Raw genomic sequence first — 12699 nt, forward strand, 5'->3', positions numbered from 1 at the left:
TATCAGATGCAAATATTGAGTTAAAGTCATTTGCTTTGTAACATACGGCCCTATTTACAAAACATTCACTTATGAGTTAAATAAAGACGTGTAATAGTCTGTTTGGAGAGAGTAAATCATTGTGCATGCATAAAACTCAGACTGTTAAACTGATCTTGGGTCTTCTCTGTTTTTCAAGATGGAGCATGAGGAACGATGTCCCAAAACAGAGAAGAAGATGAAAGGAGTTGCTGCAGCTCCTGAGGTCAAGGCTGCCTCCTGCTGCACAGTAAGTCAATAGGGATACATTGTATATTCATTCATAGGTGAAAATAATGTGCTTCTTCTATATGCTTCTTCATGCAGCAGATGAGCTCTTCTGGTTTTAAGAGTGTCTTCTTACAGAGTTAGCTTCTGACATGACCTGCCAGGCAGAAGAGATAAGTACTGGTCCTTTGTGAGCTCGAGCTCCTTAAGAGTGCCCCACTGTGGTACAAGTTTAGCCAGCTTTGTTCTGATACAATGATCCAATCCTGTCTGTTGTTAGATCACTGTGTGTATGACCTGTAGTCTAGTCTATACAATGCTGTCTTTAGGACAAACAAAAATTGATTTCTTATATTAGGGTGACCCACTGGTAAAATCTGCTCCAAGAAAAGGTTACCACTGTAATAGTACTACATAGTGTAGTGAAAACATAGTAAAACATACGCAAGCATGGTAAAGCACAGCTGGTAAAACGACGGTAAATTCTCAAAACAATTATAAATGATGAATAAAATTAATATACAAAAGTGTTTTACAAGTGTAAAAATGACACTGGGACTTTCTCTTTCTCATAAAAAGCCTAGCTTTCAGGGTAACTGTTTTTCACTCCTGTTTATAGGTTGGTTCAGAGGACTGGGACCCTGTGGAAGTCGACCTCCTATTGGAAGAGCTGCGAGACATCCCAGTGACACCTGAGAAGAAGGGAAAGAGCAGCAAAGTGTCTGGGGGAGGTAAAGACCCTGGAAAAGGGGAGAACACGCAGCTGAAGGTAAACACCTCAACCAAAAACTAAAAATGAAATGTATTGAACTGAACCTGGTCACTCGGGATGAATGGGTTTGATTTCCGATTCCCCAATATCATGACTAGGTAATGAGTACAGTTTCTGTTCAGATGAGGAATCTGAAAGAGATGTTCTCACACCTAGCATGAAGCCCAAAAGTGTGATCCTGGACGATGCAGAACTTCTCCAGGGCATAGCCTTCAGAGGAGAGGTTCAGCTGGACGAGGTGATACACAAACCTGGGGTGGTTGACTCTCCTTTAGAGGCTGGGAATTACAGTGAGAGGACACCTTCTCCCTACACCAAGTACTTTGAACCGACCAGGCACAACACTGACACAAATTAGAGTGTCAAATTAGACTCTCCAAAGCAGTTAACTTGGATGTGAAGCCAAAGGCTTCCTACAATCATCAAATGAGGAGGTCTGGCTCTGCTTGCAACACATCCACACTGCCCAACATGCAGAAACTTAGAGAGCCGACAGGGTTTAAAAGCATGGGTCAGGGCTTCAGCAGCTTTCAGCCTTGGAAGAAGGGTTCTGTACAGCCAATGCCTTTACTGAGCACCAAGCTCATAATGGAGGAGACAAGGTCTTCAACCCTTTGCGGTCCATTTATTAATTGCGCGTCAGGCACGCCAGGTCTAATTAATTTTCACACGCGCAGTTAATTTTAGACGCGCTGTTTAAAAGTATTTTTTTTCACAGTCAAACGGGTTTAAATGGCCCTGCATATCAACAAAGCACTCACTAGGCATCTCCATCCCCGCCCCACCCTTTCGTTTGCTATAGCGTTCACCTATGTAAGAAATAAATAATAATAATAATAATAATAATAGTCGTACATACCGATCGATCATCTCCGGATCACTCGTTTTATCACCAAACTCCTCAATAATGCGATCCAAGTCATTATTTTATTACTATAACATCTCAAAAAAGCTCTGCAAATGTCCGTGTTTTCTGTGCGCTGATTCAGTCAGCCAACTTGTTTACTTACGACCTCCCCGTTATCTGATACCTGATACCATGTATGACTATTCATGAGATACGCCTTTTCTTTTTTTTTTTTTTTTTCGACTTGTCTCGGCTCCTGTCGCTCCCACTCGGCAATTGAATGGTTTTTTCGGCTTTTTCCGTAGAAAAAACGACTAAACACCTGTTTATTGTGTTGCTATAATGATGTCGGACCCAGTCCGACAAAGGACCTGTGAGGAATAATTGCAATGTCGGACCCAGTCCGACAATGGACCGCAAAGGGTTAAAGCTTGACAAGAAAAAGCCAATAAGCGTCAACGTGTCCAAGGGCATCACGACCATTGTGGAGAACACCAGCGAGGTCAGGAGCATTGACACCCCAGTTCTCCCTCACCTAAAGAAAAGGGTTTATAAAAACACCTCTGTCAGGGACCACAAAATACTTATATCCGGGTTAATGGCTAGAAATGTGCCCTTACTGAATATGAAAATATTTAGTATATTACCATGCTGGATAAATACTGGTCCTTTGTGAGCTCGAGCTCCTTAAGCGTGCCCCACTGTGGTACAAGTTTAGTCAGCTCTGTTCTGATACAAGGATCCAATCCTGTCTGTTGTTAGATCACTGGGTGTATGACCTGTAGTCTAGTCTATACAATGCTGTCTTTAGGACAAACAAAAATTGATTTCTTATATTAGTGTGACCTACTGGTAATATCTGCTCCAAGAAAAGGTTACCACTGTAAAAGTACTACATAGTGTAGTGAAAGCATAGTAAAGCATACGCAAGCATGGTAAAGCACAGCTGGTAAAACTACGGTAAATTCTCAAAACGATTATAAATGATGAATAAAATTAATATACAAATGTGTTTTACAAGTGTAAAAATGACCCTGGGACTTTTCTCTTTCTCATAAAAAAGCCTAGCTTTCAGGGTAACTCTTTTTCACTCCTGTTTATAGGTTGGTTCAGAGGACTGGGACCCTGTGGAAGTCGACCTCCTATTGGAAGAGCTGCGAGATATCCCAGTGACACCTGAGAAGAAGGGAAAGAGCAGCAAAGTGTCTGGGGGAGGTAAAGACCCTGGAAAAGGGGAGAACACGCAGCTGAAGGTAAACACCTCAACCAAAAACTAAAAATGAAATGTATTAAAGAGAACCTTGTCACTCGGGATGAGTGGGTTTGATTTCCGATTCCCCAATATCATGACTAGGTAATGAGTACAGTTTCTGTTCAGATGAGGAATCTGAAAGAGATGTTCTCACACCTAGCATGAAGCCCAAAAGTGTGTTCCTGGACGATGCAGAACTTCTCCAGGGCATAGCCTTCAGAGGAGAGGTTCAGCTGGACGAGGTGATACACAAACCTGGGGTGGTTGACTCTCCTGTAGAGGCTGGGAATTACAGTGAGAGGACACCTTCTCCCTACATCAAGTACCTTGAACCGACCAGGCACAACACTGACACAAATTAGAGTGTCAAATTAGACTCTCCAAAGCAGTTAACTTGGATGTGAAGCCAAAGGCTTCCTACAATCATCAAATGAGGAGGTCTGGCTCTGCTTGCAACACATCCACACTGCCCAACATGCAGAAACTTAGAGAGCCGACAGGGTTTAAAAGCAGGGGTCAGGGCTTCAGCAGCTTTCAGCCTTGGAAGAAGAGTTCTGTTCAGCCAATGCCTTTACTGAGCACCAAGCTCATAATGGAGGAGACAAGGTCTTTAAAGCTTGACAAGAAAAAGCCAATTAGCTTCAACGTATCCAAGGGCATCACGACCATTGTGGAGAACACCAGCGAGGTCAGGAGCATTGACACCCCAGTTCTCCCTCACGTAAAGAAAAGGGTTTATAAAAACACCTCTGTCAGGGACCACAAAATACTCATATCCGGGTTAATGGCTAGAAATGTGCCCTTACTGAATATGAAAATATTTAGTATATTACCATGCTGGATAAATACTGGTCCTTTGTGAGCTCGAGCTCCTTAAGCGTGCCCCACTGTGGTACAAGTTTAGTCAGCTCTGTTCTGATACAAGGATCCAATCCTGTCTGTTGTTAGATCACTGGGTGTATGACCTGTAGTCTAGTCTATACAATGCTGTCTTTAGGACAAACAAAAATTGATTTCTTATATTAGTGTGACCTACTGGTAATATCTGCTCCAAGAAAAGGTTACCACTGTAAAAGTACTACATAGTGTAGTGAAAGCATAGTAAAGCATACGCAAGCATGGTAAAGCACAGCTGGTAAAACTACGGTAAATTCTCAAAACGATTATAAATGATGAATAAAATTAATATACAAATGTGTTTTACAAGTGTAAAAATGACCCTGGGACTTTTCTCTTTCTCATAAAAAAGCCTAGCTTTCAAGGTAACTCTTTTTCACTCCTGTTTATAGGTTGGTTCAGAGGACTGGGACCCTGTGGAAGTCGACCTCCTATTGGAAGAGCTGCGAGATATCCCAGTGACACCTGAGAAGAAGGGAAAGAGCAGCAAAGTGTCTGGGGGAGGTAAAGACCCTGGAAAAGGGGAGAACACGCAGCTGAAGGTAAACACCTCAACCAAAAACTAAAAATGAAATGTATTAAAGAGAACCTTGTCACTCGGGATGAGTGGGTTTGATTTCCGATTCCCCAATATCATGACTAGGTAATGAGTACAGTTTCTGTTCAGATGAGGAATCTGAAAGAGATGTTCTCACACCTAGCATGAAGCCCAAAAGTGTGTTCCTGGACGATGCAGAACTTCTCCAGGGCATAGCCTTCAGAGGAGAGGTTCAGCTGGACGAGGTGATACACAAACCTGGGGTGGTTGACTCTCCTGTAGAGGCTGGGAATTACAGCGAGAGGACACCTTCTCCCTACATCAAGTACCTTGAACCGACCAGGCACAACACTGACACAAATTAGAGTGTCAAATTAGACTCTCCAAAGCAGTTAACTTGGATGTGAAGCCAAAGGCTTCCTACAATCATCAAATGAGGAGGTCTGGCTCTGCTTGCAACACATCCACACTGCCCAACATGCAGAAACTTAGAGAGCCGACAGGGTTTAAAAGCAGGGGTCAGGGCTTCAGCAGCTTTCAGCCTTGGAAGAAGGGTTCTGTACAGCCAATGCCTTTACTGAGCACCAAGCTCATAATGGAGGAGACAAGGTCTTCAAACCTTTGCGGTCCATTTATTAATTGCGCGTCAGACACGCCAGGTCTAATTAATTTTCACACGCGCAGTTAATTTTAGACGCGCTGTTTAAAAGCCCTGCATATCAACAAAGCACTCACTAGGCATCTCCAGCCCCGCCCCACCCTTTCGTTTGCTATAGCGTTCACCTATGTAAGAAATAAATAATAATAATAATAATAGTCGTACATACCGATCGATCATCTCCGGATCACTTGTTTTATCACCAAACTCCTCAATAATGCGATCCAAGTCATTATTTTATTACTATAACATCTCAAAAAAGCTCTGCAAATGTCCGTGTTTTCTGTGCGCTGATTTAGTCAGACAACTTGTTTACTTACGACCGCCCCGTTATCTGATACCTGATACCATGTATGACTATTCATGAGATACGCCTATTTTTTTTTTTTTTTTTTTTTTTTTTCGACTTGTCTCGGCTCCTGTCGCTCCCACTCGGCAATTGAATGGTTTTTTCGGCTTTTTCCGTAGAAAAAACGACTAAACACCTGTTTATTGTGTTGCTATAATGATGTCGGACCCAGTCCGACAAAGGACCTGTGAGGAATAATTGCAATGTCGGACCCAGTCCGACAATGGACCGCAAAGGGTTAAAGCTTGACAAGAAAAAGCCAATAAGCGTCAACGTGTCCAAGGGCATCACGACCATTGTGGAGAACACCAGCGAGGTCAGGAGCATTGACACCCCAGTTCTCCCTCACGTAAAGAAAGGGGTTTATAAAAACACCTCTGTCAGGGACCACAAAATACTCATATCCGGGTTAATGGCTAGAAATGTGCCCTTACTGAATATGAAAATATTTAGTATATTACAATGCTGGATAAGTACTGGTCCTTTGTGAGCTCGAGCTCCTTAAGAGTGCCCCACTGTGGTACAAGTTTAGTCAGCTCTGTTCTGATACAAGGATCCAATCCTGTCTGTTGTTAGATCACTGGGTGTATGACCTGTAGTCTAGTCTATGCAATGCTGTCTTCAGGACGAACAAAAACATGATCAGCAATAACTGATTTCTTATACCAGGATGATCTACTGGTAAAATCTGCTCTTATAAGAGGTTACCACTGTAAAAGTACAACATAGTGTAGTGAAAGCATAGTAAAGCATATGTAAGCATGGTAAAGCACAGCTGGTAAAAACAATGGTAAAATCTTGCAACCATTATCAATTATATATAGAATTAGCACTCAAAAGTGTTTTACAAGTGTTGAAATGACACTGGGATTTTCTCTTTCTCATAGAAAGCCTAGCTTCCAGGGTAACTCTGTCACTCCTGTTTATAGGTTAGTTTAGAGGACTGGGATCCTGTGGAAATCAATATCCCAGTGACAACTGAGAAGAAGGCAAAGGGCAACAAAGTGTCTGAGAGAGATAGAGACCCTGGAAAAGGGGAGAACACGCAGCTGAAGAAAAGCGACGTCAGCAAAAACAAAAAATCCACAGCAATCAAACAGACCCCGGTCATTGAAGATGAATGGCTTCGACTTAAAAAGAATTCATATTCAGAAAGCAGCCCTGTGAGAATAGCTGCTAAGAAAACTTGTGCTACGCTTGACTTCACAAGAGAAACATCTGGGGAGGAGGCCTCTGTACGTCCTGCAAAAGAGGAGAACACACAACTGAAGGAAAGTGAATCACCCGAAAACAAAAAATCCAGAGCAATAAAACAGAACCTGGTCACTCGGGAAGAATGGCTTCGACGTACAAAGAATTCCTATTCTGAAAGCAGCCCTGTGAGAACAGCTGATATGAAAACTTGTACTACGCTTGACTTCACAAGAGAAACATCTGGGGAGGAGGCCTCTGTACGTCCTGCAAAAGAGGAGAACACACAACTGAAGGAAAGTGAATCACCCGAAAACAAAAAATCCAGAGCAATAAAACAGAACCTGGTCACTCTGGAAGAATGGCTTCAACTTACAAAGAATTCATTCTCACAAAGTAACCCAGTGAATATTCCTACTACGCTTGACTGCACAAGGGAAGCATCTGGGGGGGAGGCCCCTGTACACCCTGTAACAGAATTCGAAGAAGAACTCAGGCAGCTTCAGGTGTTCGTGGGTGTACTGCAGAATGATTTAAACAGGAAGCAAATGCAAATTGAATCAAAGTATCAGGCTTTGATGAGAGACTGGGATAAAGACGATGACTACCATCGTCAAAGGCTCAAAGATTCCCCAATATCATGGCTAGGTAGTGAGTACAGTTTCGTTTCAGACGAGGAGTATGAAAGAGATGTTCTCACACCTAGCATGATGTCCAATAGTGTGACCCTGGACGATGCAGAGCTTCTTGAGAGCATAGCCTTCAGAGGAGAGGTTCAGCTGGATGAGGTGACACACAAACCCGGTGTGGTTGTTCCCATGGTGGTTGACCCTCCTGTAGAGGCTGGGAATTACAGTGAGAGGACACCTTCTCCCTATATCAAGTACCTTGAACCGACCAGGAACAACACTGACACAGAGTGTCAAATTAGACTCTCCAAAGCAGTCAACCTGGCTGTGAAGCCAAAGGCTTCATCCATACTGCCTCAACCATGCCCCAGTAACAAAACTGTGATTATAGGAGGAAACAGTAAAGAGGAGTCCAAGACCTCATTCAGCACTCCTGAGAAGCGCCTCTCCCCAGGTGACAATGTCTGGGAGCGGATCTGCACCACTGTTTTCAGAAAGGGCAGGGGCAAAGAGAAGAAACAGGGTGTCAAGACAAAACACCAGTCTGCCCTGTGTTCCATTAGGAAAGCGTTTGTGAACCTTTGTTGTCTGCAGACATATGCAGACAAGAGAGGTGGCAAACGATGAACGCACCCTTGGGAATCAGATCACTTCTCTGCTATAGAAAGAAACAGAAGGCTAATGAGGTAAGACTGTTGATGACTGTGTCAAATATATATTGGGTAACGTGAACATGAGTAAAGTACTAGTTTGTTACGAGACACAATGGGGTAAGTTTTCTAAGGTGACTACATTTTTGTCAGACATCTAGAATTACACGTTTTCTTAGACAGGCTTATTAGAGTCCTGATGTTCAACAGTGACTATGTAAGTTGATGTTTCTGTTTGAGCACACATATGTCTAAAACCCTCCATAAGGTTACAATTGGATTTAGAGTTACAGACTTCAATGTCTCCCCTCCATGTAGTACTGTAATGTTTGCAAATGGACAGAAAGTGATGCATTTGACATACCCAGGTGCATCTTTGTTGCACACAATGGCAAACTGCCACAGTACCCAAGAAACCATCAAAAAGTTGAAAACCCCACATTGACAGAAAGATTGCACCTGGAGGGTAATGTGTAAGTTGCATTTGCAGTATACATTAATAAGTTTAAGTTGCATACACGTTATAAAACACACATTTGCTCAAATAAATATCAAATCACACATACAGTTTGTTGTGTTTGAAATCTTGATGCATTTAAATGGGATTTGTTTTCTTTTGATTTACACAACCTACTCAACACTTTCAATGTGTGAAAAAATGGGGGGGGGGGGGGGGTGAAAAAACAAATCAATTAAAAATAAAAATCTGAAAAGTCTTCATTAGATAAGTATTCACCCCTTTTGCTATGACACTCCTAAATAAGCTAAGGTGCAACCAATTGCCTTCAGAATTCACACAATAAGTTCAATGGAGTCCTTCTGTGTGCAATAAAAGTGGTTCACATGATTTCAAATTAAATACATCTGTCTCTGTAAGATCCCACAATTGGGTAGTGCATTCAAAGCAATGATACTACCATGAAGACCAAGGAGCTTTCAAAACAACTCTGGGATAAAGTTGTGGAAAGGCACAGATCAGGGGAGGGGTATAAAAAGATTTCAAAGGCATTGAATATCCCTTGGAGCACAGTCAAGTCAATCATTAAGAAGTGGAAGGTATAGGGCACCACCCAGAATCTGCTTAGAGCAAGACTTGAAGATTGCTGTCCACCAACGATCCCCATCCAACTTGACAGAGCTTGAACAACTTTGCCAAGAAGAATGGGTGAATATTGTACGATCCAGATGTGCAAACCTCGTAGACACTTACCCCAAAAGACTCACAGCTGTAATTTCTGCCAAAGGTGGTTCTACCAAGTATTGACTCGGGGGTGAATACTTATCTAACCAAGACATTTCCGTTTTTTTATTTTTCATTAACTGTTGTTTCACAATAAAAATGTTCTTGCCTCTTCAAAGTGTTGAGTAGGTTGTGTAAATCAAAGGAAAACAAATCCCATTTAAATGCATCAAGATTTCAGGTTGTAACACAACAAACTGTGAAAACATCCAAGGGGGGTGAATACTTCCTATAGGCACTGTAGCTAACTGCTGTTACAAACTTGAGCTGTCTCTGCAGGGATGCAGCTGTGACATCCCTGTTTTATGGGAGTGCTTCTCTGACCAGTGTACATGGTTTTAATGGATATCCGCTGTCACCAGTATATTAAAAAAAAAAAAAAAAACACAATTTACGTCCTTATACAATACATTGCACTTACACTAGACTCCATTACAAATGTCTAAAACCCTGTTGCACCCATCTAAAGCCCTTAGTCACCTTTGAAAATGTACCCCAATGTACCTGGGGATCATAGATGACATGTCCATATCAAGGTCTTAGAACCAGAGGGCGTAAGTGACATTTGCATAATTTTACAGGAGAGCAAAAATAATATTTTGATTCTATGTGTTCAATTGCCGTTTATCAGTACATGCACAGTATCAATATAATTTTGAAGAAAATTAAAGTTTTAAATATTTTTGAATTTGAAAGAATAGCACCAGAAATTTTGCTAAAAAGTTAGATTTTCCATAATAACACACTGAAATGAATACCCATTGCAGATAACTGTGTTTTTCTATATAAATGTTCACATATAGTCGTATTTCATAAATTATACCTAAAAATACTACTGTAAAATATAATTTACAAGATTTTCTACAATTGACATAGTCTGGTTCTTATTCTGTAGTGAATTTGTTGCTTGAATCCTCAAATTAACTGAGTAAAATATCCTCAAAATTTAGATTTTTACACACAGTTTTATTTTACAGCTTTTTTCCGCCATTTTGACTCATCTGCTGTCACTCAGCCATCCCACAATGCAACACTCAGTGCCAGGAGGGTGTAAGTGTGCTAGTTATGACCTCCTGGCACTAAGTTTACCTAGATTTTGCAGTTGTGTCTTTATTACTTTCTCACTTTATTCAGTGCAGTTTGTGATTTCAGTGAGGTCCTTTTGGTACTAGATAGATCTCATCAAGAGCTTTAATTTGATATATAATATGCCATTTTGACAAAAATGTCACTTAAAGCCCCTCTGGTTCTGAGCCCTCGATATGGTCAATACTGTTTCTTGTGATATAGCTAACTAGGCAGTCACCACTGCAGTGAGAAACACAGTGTTGCAGGGCTTGGACTGCTTCATTCACAAACTGAAAGTTTCACTCTCTAATGTGAAATTACTGTATTTACTCAAATTTAAGTTACCCCTGCATTCAAGTCACACCTCCAAATTTGAAGACCAAAAAAATAAAAATAAAATAATCACCTCTATTACAATTGAACTGGGAAAGTAAACATGTACAGTACGGTACTTCCAGTATTGAATGGCAGTCCTTGCAGTTTATGGTAGCTGGAAAAGGGTAGATTACCTTTATTTCAGTTAGTTTTATTGTCCTCCTTTATTTAATTTGGCCATTGTGACATTCTGTCACATTCACAAGCAAAAATAGCATTTATGATTCCATCTCCATCTTCTGACACACATCTCAGATGCCCCAAATATGTGTTCTGCTGCACAGTCCCTTTTCTTCAGCAAACAAGAGGACTTTTCTTATAAAAGCTGCATCATCAAATTTGCCTAAACTTTGCCGCGTAGCCATTTGAATATACCTGTACTGTATCAAGAATAATTGCTGTAGTGGTGGGCATTACTGTGTGCAGTAGCTCTTGTTCAAGCTTGCCAGAATAAATGACATACGCAAATATAAATTGCTCCCCTAACTGAAAAAACCTGAATCCAAGTCACGCTCGAATCCAGGTCACTCCTCCCAAATTTGAACTTTGGTCAAAAAGGTGTGTCTTAAATTTGAGTAAATCTGGTACATGAACTAATGTTGCTCACAGAGTAAAATCCTTTCCTTCACAGTCTGAGAGCTGTTGCTGGATGTGTGTCTGTGGGCAAACATACACCAGTTCCGGACTCACACAGTCTGGTGGAGAAAGCAGATCTGATCCCAAGGTAAAGCCAGCAGTGGATTCCATCAGACTTGACAGCAAAACAAAATCTTCCTGCTGCTTCAGCTTTCTAAAGAGGGGAAGAAAACACGACCTCCTGACAGAGGCACTACAGTCCTGAAGAGAGTGTCAACGCAAAGTCAAGTCTGAAGCATAGTTCTATATGTAACACTAGGACCGTGTGAAATGGAAGCTTTTTTTGTCTTTTTTAATTTAGAAAGCCCAATTATTTTACCGCTGGTTTTCTTCCCAATTTACAATGTCCAATTCTGTTTCTTCACCGCAGCAATCCCCACACCGCTCAGTAGAACTGAAGGTCCTCCGATCCCATGACCAAGCCAATTGTCTCTTTACACCAGGCAGCTTGACAGTGGACGTCAGCAAGCTATGGGATGCAAAAGTCCCTGTCGGTTTTGCCTCCCTAACCCACAGGCGCACCAGAGCCAATGAAATCCACAGTGAAGACCGGACACGAACCTGCATTTAAAACTCAACCTAGTCTGTGTAATTAGCAATACATCAACAATCTCCCCTTTACTACAGGATTACCTTCCCACATCAGGGCACACAATAAGAAAGCCTGCTGCAGAACAACATTTAGAACAAGAGCCCTCTTCAACCATATCCTATTACCAGAACTGTGACTGAAGGAGGAAACAGTGGAGAGGAGTCCGAGTCCAGGCCTCTTGAAGAGCACCACTCCCCAGCTCACAATGTCCACAGGTTCTGGGAGAGGTTCTGCTCTGCAGCCCTGGGAATCAGATAACTTCCCTGCAATAAAGAGAAGCAGAAGGCTCATGAGGTAAGACTGTGGATTGATAAGTCAAATATATATTGGGTAACCTGAAAGTGCTTATTTGTAAAGAGATACAAATGATCAGGCAACCATAATTTTTTACCTCTGTCCTACAGCTGCTGAGGCAGTCACCACTGCTGTGAGAAACACATTATCGCAGGAGCTGGGCTGCTTAATTCATTAGACAACTGCTAAAGTCTCACTCTGTAATGTGAAATGATATGAAATAATGTTGCTCACAGAGTAAAATCCTTTCCTTCACAGTCTGAGAGCTGTTGCTGGATGTGCGTCTGATTCTGGACAAACATACACCAGTTCCGGACTCACACAGCCTGGTGGAGAAAGTTCAGATCTGATCCCAAGGTAAAGCCAGCCACTCTAAGAATAAATACATATGTATTACTTGTCATGACACACGTGCATCAACATATGAAATTAACGGAATAAGTATGTGTATGTTAATAAACTATA

Source organism: Acipenser ruthenus, chromosome 18 (genome assembly GCF_902713425.1).
Source record: "Acipenser ruthenus chromosome 18, fAciRut3.2 maternal haplotype, whole genome shotgun sequence".
Taxonomy (NCBI): domain Eukaryota; kingdom Metazoa; phylum Chordata; class Actinopteri; order Acipenseriformes; family Acipenseridae; genus Acipenser; species Acipenser ruthenus.